This window comes from Ceratosolen solmsi, unplaced genomic scaffold (assembly GCF_000503995.2).
Source record: "Ceratosolen solmsi marchali unplaced genomic scaffold, CerSol_1.0 scaffold23, whole genome shotgun sequence".
Classification (NCBI taxonomy): Eukaryota; Metazoa; Arthropoda; class Insecta; order Hymenoptera; family Agaonidae; genus Ceratosolen; species Ceratosolen solmsi.
Window position 1 is genome coordinate 1,252,730 of NW_011948430.1, and position 26,594 is coordinate 1,279,323.

The 26,594-nt window shown below is 32.0% G+C and overlaps 1 protein-coding gene across 11 annotated transcripts in view; it reads right to left on the reverse strand.

Annotated features, from left to right (window-relative positions):
• LOC105363937 (CUGBP Elav-like family member 1) overlaps positions 1-26,594 on the reverse strand; it is a 418,414-nt gene that overhangs the window by 337,855 nt on the left and 53,965 nt on the right. For 9 of the 11 annotated variants that reach the window (XM_011501754.1, XM_011501755.1, XM_011501757.1 and 6 more), the window contains exon 1: positions 21,844-22,047. The exons of the other annotated variants lie outside the window; for them this stretch is intronic. The gene's annotated coding sequence lies outside the window, so the exon portion shown is untranslated. Of the gene's footprint in view, positions 1-21,843; positions 22,048-26,594 lie in introns of those variants that run through there. 11 annotated transcript variants of the gene reach the window in all.

Consider the following 26,594-nt stretch of genomic DNA (forward strand, 5'->3'; position numbering starts at 1 on the left):
AAGAAGAAGCAAAAAAAAGAAGAAGAAGAAGTTAAAGCCTCGAATAATCGTTTTTCCATTAGCGAGTCTACGGGCGGGGGCACAACGCTTTATCATTAATGGATACAAGGTATTCATTATTATTTCATTGTAAAGTACATGTACGGACAAAGTCGGTTGGTATTCAGAAAGCGAAAAGTTAGTACTCCCTAGTATGTCTTGGCATGAGACATGCAGGTCGCTGCGATAATGATATGTAGGCTGTTCTACCTACGATACAGACAAATATCGACCATTCGCTGTCCTCTCTTCATATTTGCGCGCGCGCATTTATATGCATGCACATATTTATATTACTCCCCTCCATCTATAGTAATAGCCTTCGTTACGCGAGCGTCGTACACCATAAAAGTAATAGCGCCTTTTTTCGCAGCTCCCATTTGTCCCTCTCACTCTCCCTTTCTGGCCCGCTCAATCTTTCGATCTTAAAACGCTCGCGCCATTCTTTCTTCTACTTTAATCGTTTCTTCGCTTTGCCACCCGCTCGTTCACTCACTCTCTCTCTCTCTCTCTCTCTCTCTCTCTCTCTCTCTCGCTGAGCTGCAGGCATACTACTCCTTTCAATCCTTCTTGTTAGTCTCTCAACACATGCCGACAACCCTACTTCTTCTTCTTCTTATTCTCATCCTTCTTATACTTTTTACGCTATCGAATTTTTTATTTTTCTTCCTTTACCGCTTTCCTGTTGACTTGCAATTTCTTATTTTCCATCTTCTCTCTTTTAAAAACGACTTTACGGACGTGTGTGCGTGTGTGTGTGCGCGTGTGCGTGTGTGCGCGTGTGCGCGCGTGCGTGCGCGCGTGTGTGGTGAAGAGAAAATGTAGAAAGGAATAAAAGTAAGAAAAGTAAGACAAATTTGAACTGTATTAAAATCAATTTATGTTTAAACAACAGAGTTACGGAAAAATTACGTGTTTATAATATAATTCATTTTGAAAAATATAAGCTCTTTAAAAATTTATGTTAAATAATAAGACAACTAAAATGAAAAATGTATTAGTAAGGAAATTTGTAAATATAATTATCATTTGAAGATATTATGAAGTTAAAATAATGACGTTTCTCCAGTAGTAGAGTCGCTTTAATATTTTGATGAGGTTATAAAATAAGCAGAATGCAGGAACAAGTGAAGCAGAAATGGATTACCTCGACTGAGTACCTTGGGAATCATCTTATTATAACGAAGGAATATAAATAAGTCATATAACTTGTTTCTTTTCTTGAATTACCATATTCCTTTATTTAATTGTTTATTTTCCACTGCATGGCCATATCTATATATTGATATATCCTAATTCGTAATCTCGAAATAATTGCATCATACATACTTTTTACATATTTGATTCTAATTATTAAACAGTATATCAAGTGACAATTATTATGGTCTCTTGATTTTTAACTTAATATGAGCCTAGAAGGAAGGTACTTTATTGTACGTAATAATGAAATCTGACGCTTTAAGTTTACACTCATAATGCACGATCTTTGAAATATGGAACTATCTGAATAAATGCCACTTTGGTTAAAAATAATACTCCTCTGTTTTGATGAAATTTACAACTGTGATAAGAATTGGTTTTCGTTTGAGAAAGTAAATACGGTAAGCTTCAATTTCAAACTTGTTGCACTCTGAATTTGTTGGTCGACTCAACTAATTATTAGCAACTAAAGATACGTTGAAAGCGTTACCTTACGATTTACGTAGCTTAGAAAGATTTTTAATTGACGAGGTTCGTAGGTTTAAAATACTACTACTGCCTGCGCTTAGCAATAAATTACAAAATCCATCAACACTCGATATGCGAAAAAATTATATTTTTTAAGAACAATGTACTATTGTATAAAGCTTCATCGCGTAACGAGATAATTTACCAAATTTACAAAGCATAGCAATATTAAAGTGGAAAATATTTGAAAATTTGGTTATTTCTCTTGTCTCATAGCACCGCTGCTCTGTGCACCATATGTATAGCATCTCTAATGGACCGATTTCAAATATAAACATCAGGTATAGTACACCTAAAATGCATTCGAAAATAAATTACCAACCATTTTAATAAAATTCAGTTTACAAATTTAGTGAGTAGCTCAATTCCAGTAATGACTCATGGAAATAGAGTAAAAGCACTTTTATGCGAGACGAGGCTCACGCACACCATTGCTCCACGAAAGTGCAAAAGCCGCGCCTTACAAATAGACTCGCCATGATTTTGCAACAGACGATTGCGTAATAATATACAATGCTAGGAGCAGTTAACCCGCGTACCGGTGTCGACCTTTACAAAACTAAAGTTCGAGGCCGTGGGCGGGCTTCGCCCATCGCTGTTCTCACAAGCTTTAACACTAGTGCTTTCAGTCGGAGGAGATGAGGATGCTCGACGGAAATGCCTCGACATTATGCACAACTCATCTAAATAACATCTTCCAAACTCAAATGAAATGAAAGAGACGAGAAGAGTCTACTACACTTAAGCACGCAAGCGCTCCCGGTCTATACGCGATTAAACAAGGGGACGTCGTCATTTTTCTACTTTACCTTTATAAGTATGGATTCTGTTTTTTGGAAAATTCTATCGACCCGTAGGACTGTAAGAGGAATAATGAAAATGGAAGAGATTTCTTTTAGACTCGCTCGACTATGAAGTTATAATGTTGCATTAATAAAGCTGATTATTATTAGAAAAACTTATGATAATATTATAATGCGTATGAAAGTATAATCGAACTCCAATTTGTATTTCTATAACAATTTATGGAATAGCAGAGAAAAAAGACGAGATTTTCACATTACATTTTGCGAATCTGGAAACTTATTTCAAATAAATACGCACACAAATGCATTTATATTTCTAGCAGTTAAGGGATTCAGAATAAATGGAAGAATGAAATATTGTTTTACTTTCTCCGTCAATCTTGAATTTTCTTATGTATAAAAGGAAATTTATAAATTATCGAACATCGCCATTATTGTATAAGTAAAAAATACATATTATGATAATATATGGTTAAATTTCGTGCTATAGTACGAAAACATACAATAATGTTGTAACGTTATCTAAAATTATAACTAAATTATAATTAAAAGTTCAATAAAAGCCAACTTTATAATGAAATACATGGATAGTCAGTCATGATGATCAACGCCAAAATATCTTCATTTGCTCTGCTAACTTTACTCACTGATGATTTGTTAACATTCCTATGGTCTATTATCTCACAATAAAAAAAGAATCCCTATTTATGTTCAATATAATGAAATTAATTAATTAATAAAAAGAGTTCATATTTATATAACTGTTCGAGTAAAAAAGCTCGAAATTATTTAAGCAACATATCCATAAAGTAAACTATCCAAAAAAATTTTTTGAAGAATTTTGATAAATTCGTATTTGTAACTGAATATCTATGGTCAAATCATTTCTAAATAATGCATTGAATAAATTCCATAATAAGATATTCAGAATATTTTGGAATAAATTTATAGTAGTATTGATAAAATCGACAATAGTATTAGAATAAAAATGCAGCTTACATTGAGTAACCAGAAATTTTATTAAATTTATGAACATACTTACGACTAACACAAACATAAAAATGTACAATATACAATAAATAATAAAAACTCATTAGCTGGCATATTTATTATACAATCATTTAAGCTTAGTATAACTGATAATTATTTTCTATATTTAAATTATTTCAAGTTGTAATCTGAAAAATAGGTTCCTCGTTTAATCAAAAAGCTATCACGCTATTATAATTATTGCAGATCATTGATTATTTAATTACAATATTAATCAACTATATAGTTATTAATTTGGTTAATGAATGTTTAAAATTCTTGATACTCGGATATTTTCAAAACTTTATTTGCACAGTTTCAAAATAAATATTTTAAATTTTACGTAATAGTAAAATCGGGAAATTTTAATTTAATTTATTATAAAATTCAATTTACTATATAAAATCAATTTGATATCATTATTAATCTTCGTAGAATGGAATTAAATATCATTACGAGGAGATTTTATAAATAATAATATTAATTAAGATCTAATTATTTTTTAAAAAATACGTAATTGAAAGCTTAACGTATCTATAACATAAACAATCTTCTTCAATATATTATGATTTACTTTACCAATTCAAAGATAAAAACATTATTGGGCAGAAAATTTTTAATACAACTCTTTAACGTAGTGACGTTATCAAAATTATTTTTTTATACTTAAACTACTATAGAACTTTGTAATTGTCGTCCATGGATGCGCACAAAATGTTATTACTCTGTTAATATACAATAACGCAAATTGCTTAATTTCTACTGTGATAATTTTAATCAAAATAAAATTTCTAATTTGAAAAAAAAATTTATATTGATACATAAACATTACTTTTTCTTATATTTTTCATTGTGGATTCGAAAACAAAAAATAAACTATTATTAAGCTGATTACAATTCAATAAAAGCTTTTACAATACTTAAAATATGTCACTCTTTCTTTCTATCTTTTTCTTTTTCTTTTTTCTATCTACAAATGAATTTTACGGGAAAAAAATGTACGACTAAGAAAAATATTTAGAAATCGATATATGTATATAAAATTTTAAAAAGTTGTATTTGACTTATTGCAAAACGAATTCCTATTTCAATACGATGATAGTTCATGATTTATATTTATATACAATAGTTAATGACTCTTGTATAATCCTTATCTAAGTAAAGTTTTATCAAATACAGATATTCTAGTCAACAGAGTAATAAATCAATTGAATTTTTAAATGTTTTATAAAATGCATTAATGAGATATTTTTATGTAAAAATAAATATTCATTAATACGTTATCATGACATTACGATGTAAATATTCTTAAACGTAAAACAATTATTACATTAATAGGATTTAATATCTAAATTGGTATATAATGTGAGCATAAAAGTATAATCAACATTTGCTTAAAAAATTCATTATCAAATGATGGTATTTATTATAGAGAAAAATTTGGTGAAAACAGATTTAAGAAAATATGTGAAGAAATTATTGTAATTAGTATTTTACTTTTTAAAACAAAATAAGATATTTGATTTTATAATTATTTCTACTTTAATTTTATTCTCTATTATTTATTACCTATTTATTTAACTCTTTTATTATCAAATTTAACTATAAACATATATTTATTGATTTCCTTTATATACTTGTCGTCTTGCAATTTTAAAGAATCGAATTACCCTTTACATACTAAAAATTACGTCAATTGAAGCAGATATATAAAACATGCATAATAGAATTAATTTGCGCGGTCAATCGCATTTATTCAAATATAAAAATTAAACGAATATTAAAATAACTTGACGGATCTAAATATTCAATTTTTATTTGCAAAAGGTCGATAACAATTAAAAAATTACACAAGCAAACAAATTCACAGTACGACTATGAATATACATTTTTTTTTTTTTTTTTTTTTTTGTTTTTCTTTAACAAATATGAAAAAAATATTACTACAGAAGTTTTTAAATATGTAGATATATTTATCTTTATTTTTTATAAGTATAATAAATACAGTAATTCAAATATTTGAAACCATTGTAATATGCATACGTACTATCAATTCTATTAATATAATGTTGTATCACATCTTTGAATAAATACATTCAAGTGTTAAGAAATTTATCAAATTCGTTGTAATTGAAGAAATTGATATAAATATTTATAGTTACGGAGCAGAATTATCAATGTCGAAATTACGAAAGTAATTAAGTAAGATACGTAGACAAATAGTTTCTTGCATCATCTAGTCAATTAAATTTATTATTACCGTTGCTATCATTATCATTATCATTATTATTATTATCATTATTATTATTATTAATTTTTAATCGTTGTTGTTGTTGTTGTTGTTGTTATTATTATTGTTATTATTAGATCGAATATGTCACGCACAAATACGCGTGGGCGGAGAGCTATAAATGATATTACATTATTTCGAAGTCTTTATTATTGTTTTTACAATAAATTCAAAGACATCTCGACAGCCGCGCAGTTATTGCATGTAATGTACAATAATTAGAATTCAATAATAATTAGTATAATATTTACACGTTCAAACATGATCATTTCAGTACAATATGAGTTGAAAATAATCCTTTGTTACTAGAAACATTAATTTTCCATAATATGATATAAAAGAAATTTTTAATCGATCCCCCCCCCCCCACTATTAAACAATATTCCATTCAAGTATCAATTAAGAATAAAAAGTACAAGCGAGGTATTCGAGCGTTAAATCGAACCACTCACATTAAGAAAAAAAAAAACTTTTTTAATATATCCATTAGAACACTCAAAGAAGCATTTACAAGGAAATAAAGGATTCTGCAAAAGTTATAGAATTAAAGATATTGTATAAGAACTATACTTTCATTAAAGGCTATAGGTAGGATAATTATAGTACGGATTTTAGAGAGCGTGAAAAGGTCTGATTTCAACTATAAGAATGAAAGCGCGCGAATGCTACTAGAAAACTTTAACGAGTCTCTTTGGTCAGTAATGATTACGTCATTCCATTCTTCTGTTCGTTAATTTTCTTTTTCTTATTTGCTTTTTCATTTATTCTCTTCCTCCTTCGTGCCTTTTCGGATTTTTCAGCAGTGTTCCCAATGTTTCCCATTAGTTTTCTATTTCTCTTACATATGACCTATCGATTTCTACTTTTTCTTTATTCGTCTTTACTCCCGTAAATAGCTTAATTCCGGTCACCCCACTATTCTTACTTAATACTTACGACAACCGGAAAATTATTAAACTATTTTTCATCATTTCATGAATATTAAAGTTATTTATGGTAAGCCATACATTAATGTTAAAAGGATTTTTTATATTATTATTATTATTATTATTATTATTATTATTATTATTATTTGTAATTTACCTGCCATGATTAAGCGAAGCATATAAAAAAAAATTTAGTTTATCTAAGATATAATTTTCTTATATTTAATGGGAAATAGCGTAAGAAAAATATCAAGAAAATTGCTAAATTTTTTTAGTATTTAAAATTCTTTGTTAACGAATCCTCTTCGCAATATTTTTATTTTGCAATTTTAAGGAAAGGACTAACATTTAATGATTAATATCTGGAAAATTTTTTAATAGTGTAAATGTTAATTACTTGTGGTAAAATCGTAAAAGAAAAATTCCGCATAATAATACTATCTTAAATAATACTAAAATCATTAGAATTTTATCAGATAACGTAAGATTATAATGCCAAGTCCAATGAATAACATTGCATACGCTGCAGAAGATAAAAATTTTTTAAAATAATACATATATTTATTAACTGTCTTGTACTTGAAAGATGTGAAACATGTTTGCGTACGGATATACGAAAGCCGAAATACGGAAGCTCATTTGTGATTAGCTTTTAAAATCGTTGATAACCACAGCAATATATTCGCGACACCTTAACCATGCCACTGTGGATTACGCGAAGATCCATTGCGGTGGGGAATAAGTGTTAGGGTTCTATAGTTCCTTGCAGAGGCTAGAAAGTTAGCGCAACTGCTGGCTGAATCTCTTCTGATTCACATGCGAAAATCTGCAGCGGCTCTCCCGCCTTCTCTCGCCACCATCTCCGCTTCATTCCCATACGATAAATATTTCATGCAGCTGCGCCAGAGATTAAGCACGGACTAAGCGGATTTGGGATAAAAGCGCGGCAAGCCGAAGTTGCAAGTGCGTGAAAAGATCCACGCGTTCCCGTTTCTACCCACATTTGCCTTCGTTAACTTCCCTAGATTTCAATGATATTTTAACTCTTATTACACGGCATTCGTCATGCTGATTTCACTGCTCAATCCCTTTATTATGAAAATGTTCGAACGCGAGTTGCGCAATAAATCCGAGGCTGATGAATTGAACAAACGTACATTATTGACACACTACGCACGCATCGCAGTCGCATTAATAAAAAGAAATATTTAACCCAATTTTTCTCTGGGTGTTTAAGCCTATTTGTGTAATCTATCATTGCTAATTAATTATCAATTAGATTATTAACAAATTTTCATTAACTTTATGTATATCCGATGATCGTTATTATCTACTAACTGAAACGTCATTTGATTAATTTTTAATTTCTATTCGGGTTAAAATAACTTAAAACAACTTGTAATTATTAGTATGATATCAATTTTCATCTTCTAATAAAATTAAATATCAAATAATTGCCAACAGTGAATTCGAAATAAATTAAATATAATTGAAAGAGAAAAATTAACATAAAACTTATTTGAATAAATAATTTAATATTTAAAATGTGCTCTAACACATCGAGAATATTACGTATGTTTTTTTTTTTTTTCTTTTTTTTTTTTTTTTTTTTTTTTTTTTTTTAATAATTTTTAATCTCTATAGACGTATAAAACGAAATAAATACGATGGAGACTGTTTACGTAGGTCTTGCACAGTTGCATGTGCAATTAAGTGCTGAGCAGTTGGAATATCGCGTGTCATAAAACACCTCAACATTCGTCGCCTGATTATCTGAGTATAACTTATGGAAGCGAGCAAGAAGCTGATGAAATCTAATTACGGCATTTAAAACCAAACGTATTTAGAATTAAAATTTTTTACAATTCTCAACTGAATTGTGATTTTTGTACTATTCATTATTATTAAATATTATTATTTTTTTTATTATATATTATATTTTGTCTTTTTAAAATGTATTTTTTAAGATATCTATGTACTGCAGCAGCACTGGATGTTATATTTACATAAAACATATCTTTCACTCGAGAATTTTTATTATATAGAATTATAGAAAACAAAGACACGATTAAGAGCATCGCCAGTGTAAATTGTCGAGTAATCCAAATTTGAGGAAATTTGCTGCTACTCCTAAGTACTAAATTGTATTTAATTATTCCGATAAAAAAATTTCTAAAATATAGTTCCATCATAATATTGCCTTTATTAATGATAAATTCATCAAATTTAATATGAATTAATAACTTAATATTAAGCCTATTCAAAGTCTTATGATTTAATTACTTGGGCAAAATAATAGTACCTTCTATGACGTTAAAACTTGAATTTAATTGATATTTTAAGCGTAAAAAAATAATTTGTTTAATAACACGAAAAGTTCCAGTTACATAATAATTAAGAGACTACACGAGATATGTTTTTGAATAAAGCGTTCATCTCACTGCACAAAGAACGTATGAGATAAGTAAACAGATACGAGACGAAGCGCATGTGGGAGAGATGTTTAATGTTAAGAAACATTGGTAAAGGTAATGAATGTCGAGAAGCTCATTTTCCCACAACTCATCAGTATATTTTTCATAAAAAAGAAACGAGACTACGGCGCTGTAGTGCGTCTATTCACGGGCTAAGCGGGAGCACTCTGGAAGGATTCCTCGGGCGCGCGGGTTAACCGAGGCGTGTGAATTCCGTCGAAGTGCGAGTAGTGATAGTCGAGAGCGAGATGCTCGTCAGTGAAAGCACATCAAGATAATAAGGGTGCACGTCCGGAATAGGGTTGAATAAGCCCGAGTTAGTCCGAGTACGCGCAAATATTGCAAATGCCGTCACATGTGACTCGATTAAATTAACCTTGAAAATACGCTAGACTTCTTCAATATTAGTTTCTCGTCTATAAACATCGGTATGTTATTGGTTTACATCTTACCTATGCACTCGCATCGATCATTTAACAAAAGTCAGCCACGTAAATTCTCGCTATTTACATAACGAGTGAAGAAGAAATAAATGGGTACTTCATCGTCCAGTGCGACAAACCCATTGTGCGTGGGGTTATGAGGGGCGGGAGAGTCCGATTCAAGGGGATTGTGGATCGTTAGTTGAGCAGCCAAATGATAAAAAAAAAATAATAATAACAATAATAATAAAAAGAAGAAGAAGGAAGGAAGATGAGGAAAAGGTCGAAAGGAGTGGAACTCGACCGCATCTAGTGGCGCTTCCTCGCCCTTTCGCCACCCCAGCACGGCGATGCCGCTTACTTAGGAGGGAAAGTAAACGGGACTCTGGAGTATAATAAGTAGCGGCGCCGGCACAATTGAGAAGGAGCGAGAGAGGAGAGAAGCACGGGAACGCGGGGACGGAAGAAGGCGAAGCTAACACAGGAGACACGTGACCACGCGTCGTTATCCCTTGTTAGCCGTAACGAGGCTAGTGCCTCTGCTGACCTTCATCCCCCCCCCCTCGCAGCATATTCACATGTGTGGGCGCACATGTGTGCGTACGCGTGCGGAACGAGTTCGTTACGCATTTATGAATTAGCTCTTTTTAGGATCCAAATGAGAGATTTACTAATACAGCCTTTGTCATATTCTCACTTCCTAATGACAACATTTCTTTACTTTCGTACTCTGGGCTCTTATCTATGGCTTTGTATACTTCTCTATTTTCGAGAAAAACTTAATTTTTATAGTCTTAGCGCGAAAAAATCTTTTTTTTTTTTTTTTTTTTTTTGACTTGCACTTAACGGATGGTATAGATGTATTACGATAGAAATATATGAACTTGAAATATAATATAAAAACAAAAAACTCTCAACATTCTAAGTGATTCTTAAACGTTAGCGCAACATTTATATATATATAATGACTTTTATTTAATTCGTAGGTATGCAAAATAGTATTATAAAACAGTAACTTAATTCGATGTCGAAAATAGCTTAATGGAAAATAACCTTTCATAAATTGTTCGTTCGTTCTCTCTCTCTCTCTCTCTCTCTCTCTCTCTCTCTCTCTTTCTTTATTTTTGTAAACAGTTTTCAATTTGAGCCGTATTTCGTTATAACATCTACTTACTTTCATCATGGATCAATAAGCTTTGAATTATGCGAAAAATGGCACAAAAATTTACAGGTGAAAAAACGCAATTAATTACAATTAAAAGCATTATGCTAATCAATTAATTATATTATATTAAATAAAAAAAAAAAGTTCAACCGTTATTCTACCTTATTTCAATTCGAACCTTCCATACACGTCGCAAATATTCAAATGAATGCACTGAACCTATATATGCAAACGAAAAGATGGTGGAAAAATCGTTGTGGAAAATGCAGAAAACTTCCGAGCAAATGCTTTTAAAGCGATTGATTAGTAACGTTTATCAAAAAAGCTCTTCCGCAAAATGTAGTCGCTGAAAAAGTAGTGAGAAAGTCGTATCGAGCGCTCGTGATAATGATCCTGATTGATAACAACGTTATATGAAATACCAGCAAGAAGTTTTAGTATCTTACGCCATGTTCGGACTAACACGATCGTCCAAACCTTCGATATTTATCGTCGAATTGTAGCGAAGCCATCACGATAAAAATAATAGCTCGACCTTTTAAAGGTGAGCATGCGCGAACGATTCTACATTTAGGTTTTGAAGTCAGTTTACTTAATGAAATTTTTATGTTCCGCCGGAGACTTTGCACCTCTCCTTCTTTTGCTATATTTTTTTTTTCTTTCCTTTTTTTTTATCTTTTTTCTTACATTCCCCATCGCATTAGCATCCGGAAACGTTTGCACGTCGCTTCGCCGCGTTTCTACGAAAGAGCTTTTCACCTCTGGTGTTTCCCTACTGTTTTTACCGCGTCGATTGACGATCCAATGATCGCCGAGGATTTATCGAAAGGCATAAGTCGGAAGTAAAAGAGGAAGCTTGCGAATCACTCTTCGACAGTCTTTTAAGGTCTTTTTTTCGACAAAGAGCAAAAAAAAAAAGAAAAAGAAAAAAAAGAAACATGAAAAATATAGAATGTAACTGCTTTACAGTTATCTTAAATGATTACAAAAATATTCTTCACTGTTTAATGGATTTTATTAAAATTTAATTTCGTACATTTATCGTTAAAATAGATTTGGGCGTGAAAAATTTATCGCTACCAAATATACTAATATCAATTGCATTTTTAATAGAAAATGTGAATATGAAACAAATGAGAAAAGGAAAGAAACACCTAAGCGAGTTACATACGGTAATTAAATTTTAATTATAATTTACATCACTAAGGATAGCTGTAATGAACTCGCTCAGATAATCAAACACATTAATTAATAAAACGAAAAATTAATATATTAACTAATCCATTAATTAACTTGACAGTTTCCAATTCTTTGTGCCAATTGAAACAAGTATAATTTCAAAATATTCTAATATATATTTTTTCAACAGTTAAAAAATAATAAATAAAAAAAAACCAAAGTGTACCTAAAAATTACAATATGTTGTGAATATGTTTTATTGTCCTCGTAATTAACATAATTCGAAATAGCATAGTACGTAAAATAATTTCTTTTTTTTTTGTTTTTTGTTTTTCGAAAATTTCCTATCATATATAAAAGCTCAATTCATAAAAATTGAAAATTTTATATATTTTTTTCCTTAAAATTTAAAAAGGTTCATTAAGCGTAATTTATTTCACAATACCACAAGATTAATAATTTCAAGCATACATATATATATATATATATATATATATATATATATATATATATATATATATACATATTATGGATAGATTCCACGCTCTACACAAGAAGCCTCGTTTTTACTTTTTACCACGAACAGAAATATTTCTATCCGAACATCGACTTTTGAGAAAACATCCGCTTCAAATATAGTCGTCCATAATAAAACTTCAACAAGAAAAATTCTTCGATTGCATAACTTTTCAAGCTGTTACGCTATTGTTGGAATTCACGCGTCGTCGCCTCTATTTGGAAGTCGCCACGTAAAATCGATTTATTACTAGCACTTTCGAAAATCCGTTTTTGTTCTATATATTTCTTCTTTTACAGATTTAAAAGAATATTTTAGAATAATTTTTATAAACGGAGAATTCCACCTCCACCAGCTTTGCTTAATTTCTTCCAAATATGTACAAGACAAAAGCCATTATAGAAATTATCACCTACATCCAAGAGCACAAGATGTCAAATTATATTAATATTTTCTACATTATCCTACAGTAGAATAATAATATAAGAATTTTTAGTGAGCCATACTTAGTACAAAAATTGAAGAAGAAAAAATTATCCTTTATTTATATAGTGTAACGATACAGAAAATGAATATTATTGATTTGATATAAATTCTCATATTAATCTTTTGTTTTTTATTATTACTTTTTTTTAATGCAACCTATTAAATTTAAATGAAAATTGTAGTAAAGTGCAATATATGCTGTTCATATGATTATTATAATTAAAAATTTGTCTGTATTCATAAATACATTATGCTTGCATACATTTTTAATAAATAATCTCTAAAGTTTACCGTTAAATATATGCATTTTTAAGTACATGGCCATATCCATTCACTTTCCATTTAACTAATTTAAACATTCAATTTTTCAGATAAAATATTTATTTCTTAATTTTTGTAATCCAATTTATCATATGTTTACATAATTAAACGCGAAACCTACATACTTTGTTTAGTAATACACAAGTAAGACCTCTATTATTCTCCTCTCGTAGTACTCCTTCAATCATTCTCTGTCTCTGTCTCTGTCTCTGTCTCTCTCTCTCTCTCTCTCTCTCTCTCTTTCTTTAATTCACTCCCTCTTATCGCGTCTCTAACTCATTTTTAATGGTCTTGATATGTTGCGGCGCTACATGTACAACGATTTTTTGTTCCAAAGCCATTGTCGCGCTATAAACTCAATAAGATGTTGCGCTCATGTTACTATCGCATTTGAACAAAACAAAATAAAACAAAAAACAAACCAAGACTCCGAGTAAGTATAATGAAATTCAATGAAACGCATAAACAAAAAACAAACAAAAAACAAAAACAAAAAAATAGTAAAGCAATAAGTCGGCTAATCGAAATAAAAAAAAAATTGTATAAAGAAACGGAGAGTTTGGAGTTGCTCAAAGTAAAGTAGGCATAACGTCCCTCTTTATGCGCAAGTTAACACACGCAGAATCATTAAGTGCACGAGCTGTTGTATAGTAATTACAACTGGAATCGTGTACGAGGTAAGGCATAACGAATGAAGCGTGTAAAAAGCTTGTATACCATAGCGAATTGCAATGAAAAATTAACTTGCTTATATTTTATCTCATTAATGGTTGACTACGCGTTGCATTTATTAGAAAAAACGAAAATATGAAGAATACGAGAGTCGGCTAATGGTATCGTTATTTCTGCAAATAAATTGAAATCATAAAAATACAAATGATTAATCGATTACATTTGTCATGAATTTAACGCGAAATAATATATCAATTTCAAAGATTTTGAAAGTCTATTTGCAGCCAATGTTAACGATACTTTCAATGTCGTCAAATATACTCTACTATAGATACTGTAATTCATGGGAAAAAATTATTAATACTATTAATAGTAGCTCGAATAAAAATGCATTATCTCTTATTAAATTGAAAATTTAATATGGATAAAGTGATATTTTAATAATTAAAATTGGTAAAACTGTGAGATAATGTTTAAATGTAAATTTGCAAAAATTAAATTGGCTTTTGGAACTGTATATTAATTAATCGGGCAATTTTCTGATAATCGTAATTACATCAAATTTAAGAGAAATTTTCAAATAATCACAATAGATGTCGAATGTTAAATAATAAAAATAAACGAATAATTAATGTTTTTAATAAAATTTTATTGTCTTGAAATCGATACGGTATGTTTCAATATTTTTAAGTGATAAGTTTCAATCACCTGAGTTTTAACTCAAACTTGTAAAAACGAATGATTCAGTTAATTTTCATTTTGTTTATGCACGCAGGCGATATTCTTACACTTACTTATTCAATATTTTTCTTAATATCTCCGACCTAACTGCATTAATAAAATTATCTTAAGGATAAGGAAAAATATCATTTCGTTATTGTGAATCTAATTAAAACATCAACCAATACTACTGACTGATTTGTAAAAAATATTATTAGTGCATGCATTAATAGAATATTCTATTTAAAACAAACAAAAAAGCACTGGTTCACGTGCAATGCTAATATATATATATATATATATATATATATATATATGAAGTTGCAAAATGGTATTCTCTTTTTATTGAAAACGATGCGATAAGAAAAATTTTACAACGGAGAACCAATGCCTCTGGCTACTCTGGTGGATACATATAGGCAACATTGTTGAACGCGGTAACTTAATGGTAATACATATTTATCTTTAACATAGGGCGGCCGAGCTTCAATTCTCACCACCGATAATATTTTATTCGTTTTCCTTTTTTACTTTATTTAATAGACGAAAAATCCGAAATCCCTGTCAATTAACGATAACGACTTAACCTGCTGACTACTGGGAAAATGGGGAGTTGGGCAAACAGCTGTTTAGTTATTCAAAGTGACATTTGCTGAGAATCAGTGGATTTTCTGAGATTTAAATACAATTTATCTCGTTTATTGCCATCAGTCATATTCACGGAAGTTTATGAAATAATATTTCTCTGTTAAAAATATTCTTACTATAAAGCAGATACAACAAATGCAAATTTTAAAGAATTTATTGATTGAAAGCATATACAATCATAACGCTTATATTACTTTAGTGTGTTTTCATTACTTTTTTTAAAATTAATTGAAAATATATTGCAAATAGAAAATATAATACAAAGAAAATTTAAATTCATTATTAAATACATTTAACTTGATACGTACAATTAAAATTTGGTGTATTAAGTTGTCTTTTTGTCTCGTACAATTATAAAAGATTTTCTGAAGGAAGAACGTTAAATATAAAAGTCATAAAAGTTATGTTTTTCTAATGTACAGTAGTTTTTTGCCATTCTATTATGAATTAATAAATCAACTATCGAGCCACATCGCGAAACAAATAATAATACCGTTTGCTTTTATAAGCGGACACGAAAAATTCTATAAGAAAAATTATAACGTCACGATAAGTTTGATGACACATTCGGTTCTGTAAGAAAATAAGTTTTTTTTTTTTTTCCAAATGGACATGGACCGTTATTTTCACTTTCCACACATGGTCCTTTTTCTACGAACAAAATAAATTTCTTAAAACAAGCTTGTTCAATCCGTCGTCCAACCTTGCATAAATATTAAAGTATTTTTGTAGTATCGATACCTCGAGGAGAGAGAGAAACTTTATCGCGTTATTTGTTCCCGCTGGATCTACTCAACAGAATAACGGAGACTGATAACGAGTTTCCAGTGACTTGGACGTCCGCCGTACTGCGGGCGTGGGCAGTGAAAATCGGAAAGCGAATTAAGCACTTTACAAACGTCGAGGTCCTCCTCGACCCCTCTCGGAGCCGTCGCCGTCGCCGTCGCCATCGCCGTCGCCGTCGCCGTCGCCGTCACCGTCACCGTCACCGTCACCGTCACCGTCACCGTCACCGTCACCGTCAACGCCGCCGTTGTTGCTGCTACTTCGCCCCTCTTTCGCGCCATATTTTCTGCTAATCTAAACAAGGTCTAAACTCGGTTTTTGCGAGTTGCTGGTAAAAGCAGGGACGTAGCCACAAGAGTTTGCACTGACTGGCTCCCGATGGCACTATTAAACTCTAATTAGCTGTCTTGTAGGTCGCCGTGGAAAATCATCCCGCGATCGCAAATTAGATCGCAAACGAATCGAGCGAGACTCGAGAGGCGATTTTATCCGTGTGCGATCGGTGACTTGTATTGGAGAGACCCACTACTATCACCCACTACTGGCTACAGCTAAGCACTCGTCAGGCGTGCCTATGCACAGCAACCGTCGCTGCCACTCCGGCTGTTCCAAATCAGTCCGACGATAAATTACTTCTCCATGTATCGAGCCACGCGCTTCGTGAATCGCAAGCACTGCGACTTTTCGACTTGGCTTACGCCGACGACCTCGCATGTCCGTTTATTCCTTTTGTAAAACAGGAGCTTTATTTCAAATTGCTTCGATAACTGCTACTCTATTTTTGCAAATTAATATTCTTTTTCATTAGCTTTATAAGGAATATCTAGGGAAGGTTGGAATTTTTTTTCGAAATTGTAGGTTTCGAGTAGTTGGGTGCACCGTGGATGTGTCAATCTTAACTGACTCATCATATACTTGTGAAACAATACCATGTATCATTTAAATCCTTCTGTTGCCCGAGTATTTGATTATTCCAGTATTGAAAATTGATTATTGCTGGCAATAATTGTATTGTACATGTGCCGGCTCATTGTACGACTCAAATGCTGTAATTTTTTTATCTCTGGTTTTATATTTGAACTTGATAAATATTGAAGCAGAGCTAGCTACGTTGTTTTACAAGATATTCGTTTGTAGTGTTGTAATGTATGTTATAAATAAAATTATAAAAGAAAAATTTGAAAATTCAGCTCATCAAGAATATAAAGCAATGTATCTGTGAATTGTATTCTTACTAACATTTTTGTGGAGCTATTATAAATAATGACTAGTATGTCGTAGAGGTAGGATCGGTCACTTTTAAATTGACTATATTCGCAACTATAGACTCGACATATAATCATGACTAATCAAAAGAAAACTAAATGTTATTAATAATAGTCATGTATATAGTGATTTGAGCATTCATTTAATATTTCAAATAACATATTCGATGTGAAAAATGAATTTACCAACCTTGAGAGGTTTGCAATTCTATCGCGGTGATTTTAAAAATAATTTTGTTATTTCTTTTCAATCGCAGTTCATTCGATAAAGTTCATTGAATAGTCCATACAAAATTTATACAGCGTTGCATATATTTGTTTTTTGCGTGCGCGCTAATTTAAATTAATAAAATCACCTATTCATCCAATTTACAATTAGAATCACCATCGTATTTAAGAATATACGAAATAATATATGTACTCTGTACGCTCGTGTGCAGTACAGTGAAATATTGTTATAAATCAACTATTTTTATTACATATTTTATTGTGTTTATATTAGAAATGTGAATAATGGTGCAGACAATTAAAACACGGCCTTTTTAACAAGCGCTCTTTATAATTTTCACTGGAAACTTTTAAATAATCGAATAACCAAAAACGTTTTGAACTACAGATGGTTTCATGTATTTAGGATTTTGGTAAATTAAATTGAAACTTGTTACGCGAATTGTAACTAACTACATTCTTAAACTTATACTGGCTTTACTAAAATTAATAACAGTGTCGCACTGATTGTATTAAGTAAAATTCTACTTTTCTCATCAGCTATTGATTTAAATTTATAATAAAATCATAAATTCAATCGAATAAATAAAACTGTAATAACAATTCTTTTGTATCGCTAGTTTTCAAGATTTAGTTTTAAAGACTTTAAATAACTTTAAATTCGCTGAATATGCTGAATAACAACTTTTGGTTTGTTAATACATTTTACATGTACAACTGTAGGCATAATTCGATAAAGCCTCGCTAATATTCAAATATACAAGCGTGTATTTATGATTATATATATATATATATACGTATTGTCCATCCGCATAAATACGTTATCAATAAATTCATTAAAATTATACGGTTAACTAATTTGTTTCCGTATTTTTCTAATTACATAAATAATATTCTCAGCATGAATATAGATTTAAAAAAAAAAGAAAAAAAACGAATCGAGTCATAAATAAACAAACAAGGAAAAAATGGAGCTAGTTCCACTGTGATGCGAATAATGTGAGTAAAACGAACGGAATGAATAAAAAGGGTAGCCAAGTGGATATTAATAAGTAGGTTACAGGGTCCTTTATGCAAAAAATGCCGGCCTGTTAATATTACGCTCTATCTGCGCCGAGTAACAGGCTCTATTTACATAATAATTATAGGGCTCGTGTTTTCCGGGCGGCCGCGCTGATGATACACTTTCTTTCTCTTTCAATGGCGGAGACGCACAGAGACGCATCCACTTGTGCTCCTTCGGTGTCATTGTGCGCGTATGATATAATGTCTCCCGGGCGACTGTGCGACCATGCCGCTGCTAAAATACTCTCTTAGACGTGAGCTTATCCGGTACGCGATCCCGTCGGAAAGTCGCGGAAAAACATGGCAACGGAGAGGAGAAGGCCGTAAACAGCTTTTCACGCTCTGAACGCGCATGTGTGTACGTACGTAGACGCGCACCTTTAAGCAGCTATAAAAAAAAAATAATTCCTTCCTTTGCCCGGATTTGCCATTGTTTTTCACGAGATCAGACGTACGTACTATCTTTTTCAAGCATATGCGCTTATTCTCCTCTGGCTTTCCACTTCTTCCGCGGAAGTCTATGTTGGAACGAGCTACGAAATGAGTCGAATTGGGCAATTTTTCGGGCCCGTCGATTTTGAAGATGAGCGTCCATTGTGTGCAATGTGATCTCGCTTGCATTATTGATGATAACGAATAAATTCGAGCACTTGTTAAATTTAAAAGGCTGAGCGCCAATGATTTATTTGTACGAAACAAATTATTCTTATGAATGTGAATACCTTGCCAATTTGCTTTATGTGTTCACTTACAAGCTACGCTGTAGTAAATCGAATCTATTTCACGAAACGTGTATATTTGTTCCTCGCTCGATAAGACTGACTTTTTCTAGCAACATTCTTATAAAGTTCGGTAGATCTAAAATCCGTGGAAGTGAAAATTAAAATAAAAATAGTCAACCTAAAAACTTTAAAAATTCTTCAAAGAAATTATTCGTTAACGTGTGCAAAAAAACTCATAGTTACGATAAACACAAAAAATATTACACTTTGTGTAACACACATTTGTCACTTCCACCATTTCCATTAGAATAAAAAAATTCCATTTATGGCACACACAGAAAGTCTATTTCCTATTCATCACTACGAATGAAGAACCAACATTTTAAATTGACATCGCACGAGTGTCTTTACTTGCGATTGTGAAGAGAAATTGAGCATCATATGTACAAGCCACGTGTTCCAAAAGCTTGTTCACCGACTATGTTAACGTCATAAACACTCTCCCTATATATATATATATATTTATCTCTTTTGTTGTCAATCGATCTCTGCTTATCTCTTTGTCTATTTATTTATTCGCGTATCTACCAATTTTGTATTTATCTATCTTACAAGCGATCCAATAACTTATGTATTTATTTTATATATGTTCAAAATTTTTTACTTAATTCAGAGTTTTTTGCTTGTCTAGCTTCTTTGCAACTTTTTTTAATTTCGTTCTGTATAAAAATGATCGATGATAAATATTATTATATCATATTTCAGAGAAATAAGAGTTATTTTAGTTCCATTTTACTCTTCCATACTTAAGCCTCAATCCGATATATTAATCGATTATAAAAATTGTGCTTATTTATATTTATGATTTAATGTAAATAAATGTAGGGCAACGATAGTCTCCAGACAATAATTTATAACAAGTAAAATAGTCATTAACGTACTAGAATTCATACGGCTTTAATAAATATATACCATGGTTAAAAAAAAAAAAAAAAAAAAAAAAAAAAAAAAAAAAAAAAACTTTTAAAACAAGGACTTAATATATTAATGAACAATATATTGCATATATATAAGTGCGTATATAAGTAATATAATGACAATTTATTGTCACATTCAATAAAAGATATGGTACAACTGGAAATATGTCATGGTATTTCATTATCGCGAATTTGTAACAATCAACCGCAATTATAAAAATGCACTCGTTGAACGATTTTTGCAATTATCGCAATACACGTACGGGCGGTCAGGTAGGACTAAGGTCATAGACCTCACTGCCGTTCGTTGATATAAGCGAGCAGTTTTGTATAGCAACACATTGCCCCCTTATAAATTTCGTCAACTTCCGAAAGCTCGTAATTTATGCTCGGGGTGTTCATTCTCCCGCGCGTGCGAACTCATTCGAGGACTTGGACGCTCTGAAATCCGTGCGGGAATGACTTTACCCATTACATAACGCAACGAATGAGAAATTATACTCGGCGTATTATAAAATTCCTGGTATAAATTTTGCGCCGAGCTACTCGGTCGCAAGCTGGCAGTTCATTGTATTTCTAGAAGTAGCTTGCGGAAAATCTACTCAACCAGTCGGCAACGAGCCGACGATCGGAATATTGCCACAAAGCTTGGCGGGGAGGGGGTGACAACGGTATATCTCTCCCTTCTGCTTCTCTCTCGTCACTACGAACTCGGCCACTACTTCTTGCACTATTCACCAACTCTTTGTTTATCGATTAACGGTGAACATCTCGATTACGGATTCTATCGAATCGACAACTCAATATTCACTACTTTAATCTGTCCTTGCACAAACCCAACTTATAACCCCGCTACAGCCTCATCCCCAAATGATTACACGATCACACAATTAATACATGCAGAAGTGAGTGAGTGAGTGAGTGAGTGAGTGAGTGAGTGAGTGAGTGAGTGAGTGAGTGAGTGAGTGAGTGAGTGAGTGAGTGAGTGAGTGAGTGAGTGAGTGAGTGAGTGAGTGAGTGAGTGAGTGAGTGAGTGAGTGAGTGAGTGAGTGAGTGAGCAACGCTCGACGGCGCGGCAAAACTCTTGGCAGCTTATGTTTAATTAACGAAATAACGAATCGATGAATAAACAAGCGGCGGGTAAATAGAGAACGTAACCACGGCCTCGGCCTCCTTACGCGAAATACACACGCTCACACTTACGCGGCGACCGCTCTTTCATCGGCCGCGTGGCCGCTACGTATACGCGCATCCACCTTTTTCCCGGATCCTCCGTGTGAGCAGCAGTAATGTGGAGTAGGCGGATGGTGTAAGGAAGCGTCGGGAATGTACTTTACGTACCACGGGCACATAAACCAAGATCGGCCCCTTAATATACCTATAAAATTGCACTGGACACGCAAGAAGGCAAGCGTAGCCGTCACCGGCTTTTGGCCTCCCATTAACAGCGACTCCTGGCACCGTTGCGCGGCCTCCCCGTCCTCGCGCTCATCGCGCTTCTCCTCTGGACACTCGGTAATACGTAAAACGCGCGTACTCGATCACGAAAAAGCCTCCACGTCGGCGGCACGCGACTTCGCGACGGCTTGTCGTCGACTGGCGTCGCAGCCGAAGCGCGGGAGCGTCGGCCCGTCCTCGGTGGTACGTATCGCCGGGGAGCCGCGCCGAGCGCGCCTGTCCGCCCCCACCACCGGCACCAACGCTGACGACGACGACACGACGACGAAGACGACGACGACGACGACGACGACGACGACGACGACGACGACGACGACACAACTATACAACGACACGACACAACGACCACGACAACGACAACGACACGACACAACGACCACGACAACGACACGACAACGACAACAACGACAACGACAACGACGACAACGACGAAAACAACGAAAATGACAACAACGACGGCACCACCGCTGTCATCACCATCACACCGCCGTCATAGCCAACGTCCTCCTAGAGCAGTTACACACTTGAACCCCTAATCCCCGCCACCAAATCGTGCTTCTCTCGTATGAGATCATTACGACCTTACGGACGATCCTATCCACGATCTATGAACAACCCCTGCAACCTTTCACGATTGCTTAACTACTACGATGGCCGTCACTTAGTGCGCGTCCTTCGAAAGAGCGACAAGTTCCCGAAGCCTTATAAAAAGCTTGCGGATGGTTCTTTGTTTCGAAAGCGCTGTCATTCTTTCCCGGGACAATAGCATCAGTCGATAAATATAACCACACAAACAACATTAATCGTGCGCGACCATACATTTTTATTTGTACAATTGCCAAAAATCGTGGCTTCTAGTTTGCACACATTTACATATTTCGATAACAATTTGTACCTTTTCCGTTATCTGCAATGCTCGTTGAGAACGTTCACTAGATATCATCTTTTAATAACTACCGGAACGTATATACGAGCAATTTTAACAATATTTTATCAAACATACTATCAATTTGATAGCACTAAACAATGTAATTAACAATGGCAATGTTTTCTCAATTATTTATTTAAGCTAGTATATACATATATACATATATACATATATATATATTTTTGTTTTTGTTTTGTTTTGTACTTCTAAAACATGTAGATGATTCAGTTTTTTTTTTTTTTTTTTTTTTTTTTTTTTTTTTTTTTTTTTTTTAATAACATAATTGTATGGCTTTATCGTTGAAAAATACTAAAATTTCCATTCCATATGAACTCTTAATAATATTTATAGCGTTTTATTTCTATTTTGAAATTTTCAAAAATAATTACATTGTTTTTTAGCATGATTTTAAACAATCTTGCTAATTACATTGACTGAATAACATTGTAGTAGCTCTATAGAAGGAAACATTATCGATTCATTTGAATAGTATTAGTGCAACGGGAGGAGAACGAAATCCTGCAAGAGCATACGTCTTTCTGTATTAACTTTATACTGATAATTGACGGAATAGTAAGAGTGGGGACATAGATCGGAGATTCTTCATGGGAATCAAACGAATGATATAGCCAAGTCTACATGCTATGATAAGTAGCATCGAACAAAACTCGCCGGTGATAAGAGCATATGGTAAGCCAGTTTTCTGTCATAATTATTGAGCAGACGGCGATTGCGCCCCGCTCATTTATAATTAACAGCCCTAAAATTGTACAAACATTGATTATCATTTATTTACGATTACAATTTTTTTTTTTAACCAGTACCATGTTGCTTAATGAAATAATGTATTTTTTTTATTTCTCGTATTTACAAATAATGTCTACGTTTGAAGAAAATTCAAATTTTTAATATAAAAATACAACGTAAAATGTATGAATTTACATTTATTTACAAAATAAAGCACCAGCTATGAGTCAATTGTAACTTTTTTTTAATATTATAAGAATGTATCAAAGTACTATAAAATAGTATTATCCCCTACATAATTAAAACTTACAGTCACTTTCTTAACGATTTAGAAGATAAAATAATTGTTTCTTTTATAAAACAATATTCTTATATTATTCTATGTTTATTCATTTAATTGCAATATTCATAAATACTTCATTACCTACGTTTTCATCATAAAACGGTATCCACCACCATACTGCTCCTTTTCAAGATTTACATTGTAAAGAATATGTTGCAATGTTTAAAAAGTGACAAAACAATTTCAGAATTATTAAAATAATGAATATCGTCCAATTATTTCGCCCACGTGTAAGCGCACTTGCGTCTGTGTGTTGTTACTCCTATCCGTACATACTTAAGTACGCCCAGGTGTACGTGCCATTATGAAAAAATTAATACAAACCACGTAATAATAATAAATTATGTTATTGACCAAATTATATTTCATTGAATTTTTAGTAGAAAAACTTTACGATACTGCATTATAACAAACTTAAATTATACACTTTGAAATGACAAAGTATTTGAAGTTCTGTATTGATTATATTTCTTATAAAAAGTTTTTCTTTTAACAAACTTTCAACTAGAACGTTTTCAATTTCTAATAATTTCTAATGAATTCTAATGAAGTATGGAATAATTTTAGGCTTAATTTTTTAAACGTAATGACATTACAATTAAATATTGCTCGATGCAATTTCAATTATAATAAAAATTTTTTAAGTTTTTATATTCTCTTGTACGGCTCAACTTGTATAAGTTCAATTAAAATTTCTAAATTTATCAATAATTTTTTAAAGCAGTAGCCTACATCATTTAATAATTCTTATAGATTAAAACATTTGCACTTTGAAATTAAAGTAATGCCCTTATTTTTTTAAGCACACAGCACGAAGTTTGTTAAAAATAAATTGGGATGTGGTAAAATTGCCGAGAATCTATCCGGTGGTCTTCGTAATTTCAAAAATTATTCAACGTTCTCTGGCCCTCCACAAAGCTGATTTTACATAAAATAAGTACGCACGTAGGGAAAAAAGATTCGTCGATAAAACGATAGTGGAAAAGGTGGGAAAAGAAGGAAGCGTCGATATTTCAAGAATATACTAAGCGAGTTTTGAGCTTTGTGCTTGATGAAAGCAGCACGCACCTTTACTGAAGCATTTTTGCATCTTTTCGTTTAATTGGCACTTGTCGAACGTGCCTCTCGAATTGCTTTAACGACCGTGTAAAATAAAATATAGACACAGTTACAAATGTGCTGATCGTCGGCTTAAAAATGATAATAAACAGACAGTAATTTTAGATGAAATCAATCGCACTACATCCGACAAAGCGCCGAACTTCATTAGTTCTTTATTTTTATATACTTAAATTTATTTTTAGGGCTTGATAGAAGTAAAGTCTGCAACAAAGGAAGTATTATTGCATCACAGTTGCGCACAATTCGTCTTTGGCCTCGTCGTCAGTTACAGAAATGGAAAATGGGTATTCCGGTAAATGTTACTTTGACAGAAATAAAATTCACATCGATTATTAATAACGATAGATTTATTAATTTAGCATTTCCAATCTGAGAAATAATTAACTAGTCTAGTAATAAATATTATTGCTTCATTAAGTCTTATATTTGCGTATTATTATTTAATCATTGATCCATTGCCTAATTTAAAATCCTGTTGGGCCATTACTTTCAATTCATCTTATATGAAATTCTATCATCATCTTTTAAATAATTATGTTTATGCAGACAGCGAAGTACTGAGCCATATATTTACCATTATTCATTTACTATTATAATATTTTACTTAAGTGATTGATATTGGTTATTAGCTCTTAGAAGTTGTATACACAAGCACCTGATCCAAGCATATATTCATTTTTCAAAGTAAAAATTTTCATTTTATTCCGTCTCTCTCTCTTTTTTTTTTTTTTTTAAGTAATATCAGCATCATCACTTGACATTTTCTAACTACCAAGTTATTTAGGAATTTCAAATATACAACGCATTATGGTAGCAGTACAATGCTTACGTATTAATTTTCTGTCTCTTCAATTGCTGATGTCTGCTGAATTAAAAAATGTTAAAATTTATATTTTGAAGAGACATGAAAAAGTAGCGATGTTAAAGTCAAACTTCGGATGGATAAATTGTAGACAGGAGCTACATTTATACAACAACCAATTAAATAATATTTTTACATGTTTTGTAATGTTGAAATTGTAGCAATGTGTACGCTTTTAAATAATATTCTATAATAAAAATATTTGGTGTCCATAAGCCGTATGATGTATATACTAGAATTACTTGTAGTAGCTTTACAAACTATGTCACTGTAATTCTCGAAATATAACTTTAACATGTTCCAGTTATTGTTGCTGACTTATAGTTTAATACTATCTATTTGAAAATTTATGACTGCAAAATATAAGGCTATTACTAAGTAGACTTTGTTCATACAATTTAAAAATAATTTTACGAATTGGTTTATCATGACCCTTCAATGCCACGTTGACTGAATAATCTGCACACTATCAATTAAATTAAAGAGAGGAAAGTAATGAGATAAAAGGGTGCTTATTTGTTCTTTTTTTTCTATTCATTTTCCTCTATTCATCTTTTGAGACAAGAAACCTATAGATTGCATTGGTTGTCTTAGTTTTCGAAGCCTTGGTATATCAAAGCGATAGCAATGCCTTTGTTTTTCCTACCTCTTATCAACATAGTTTCATCG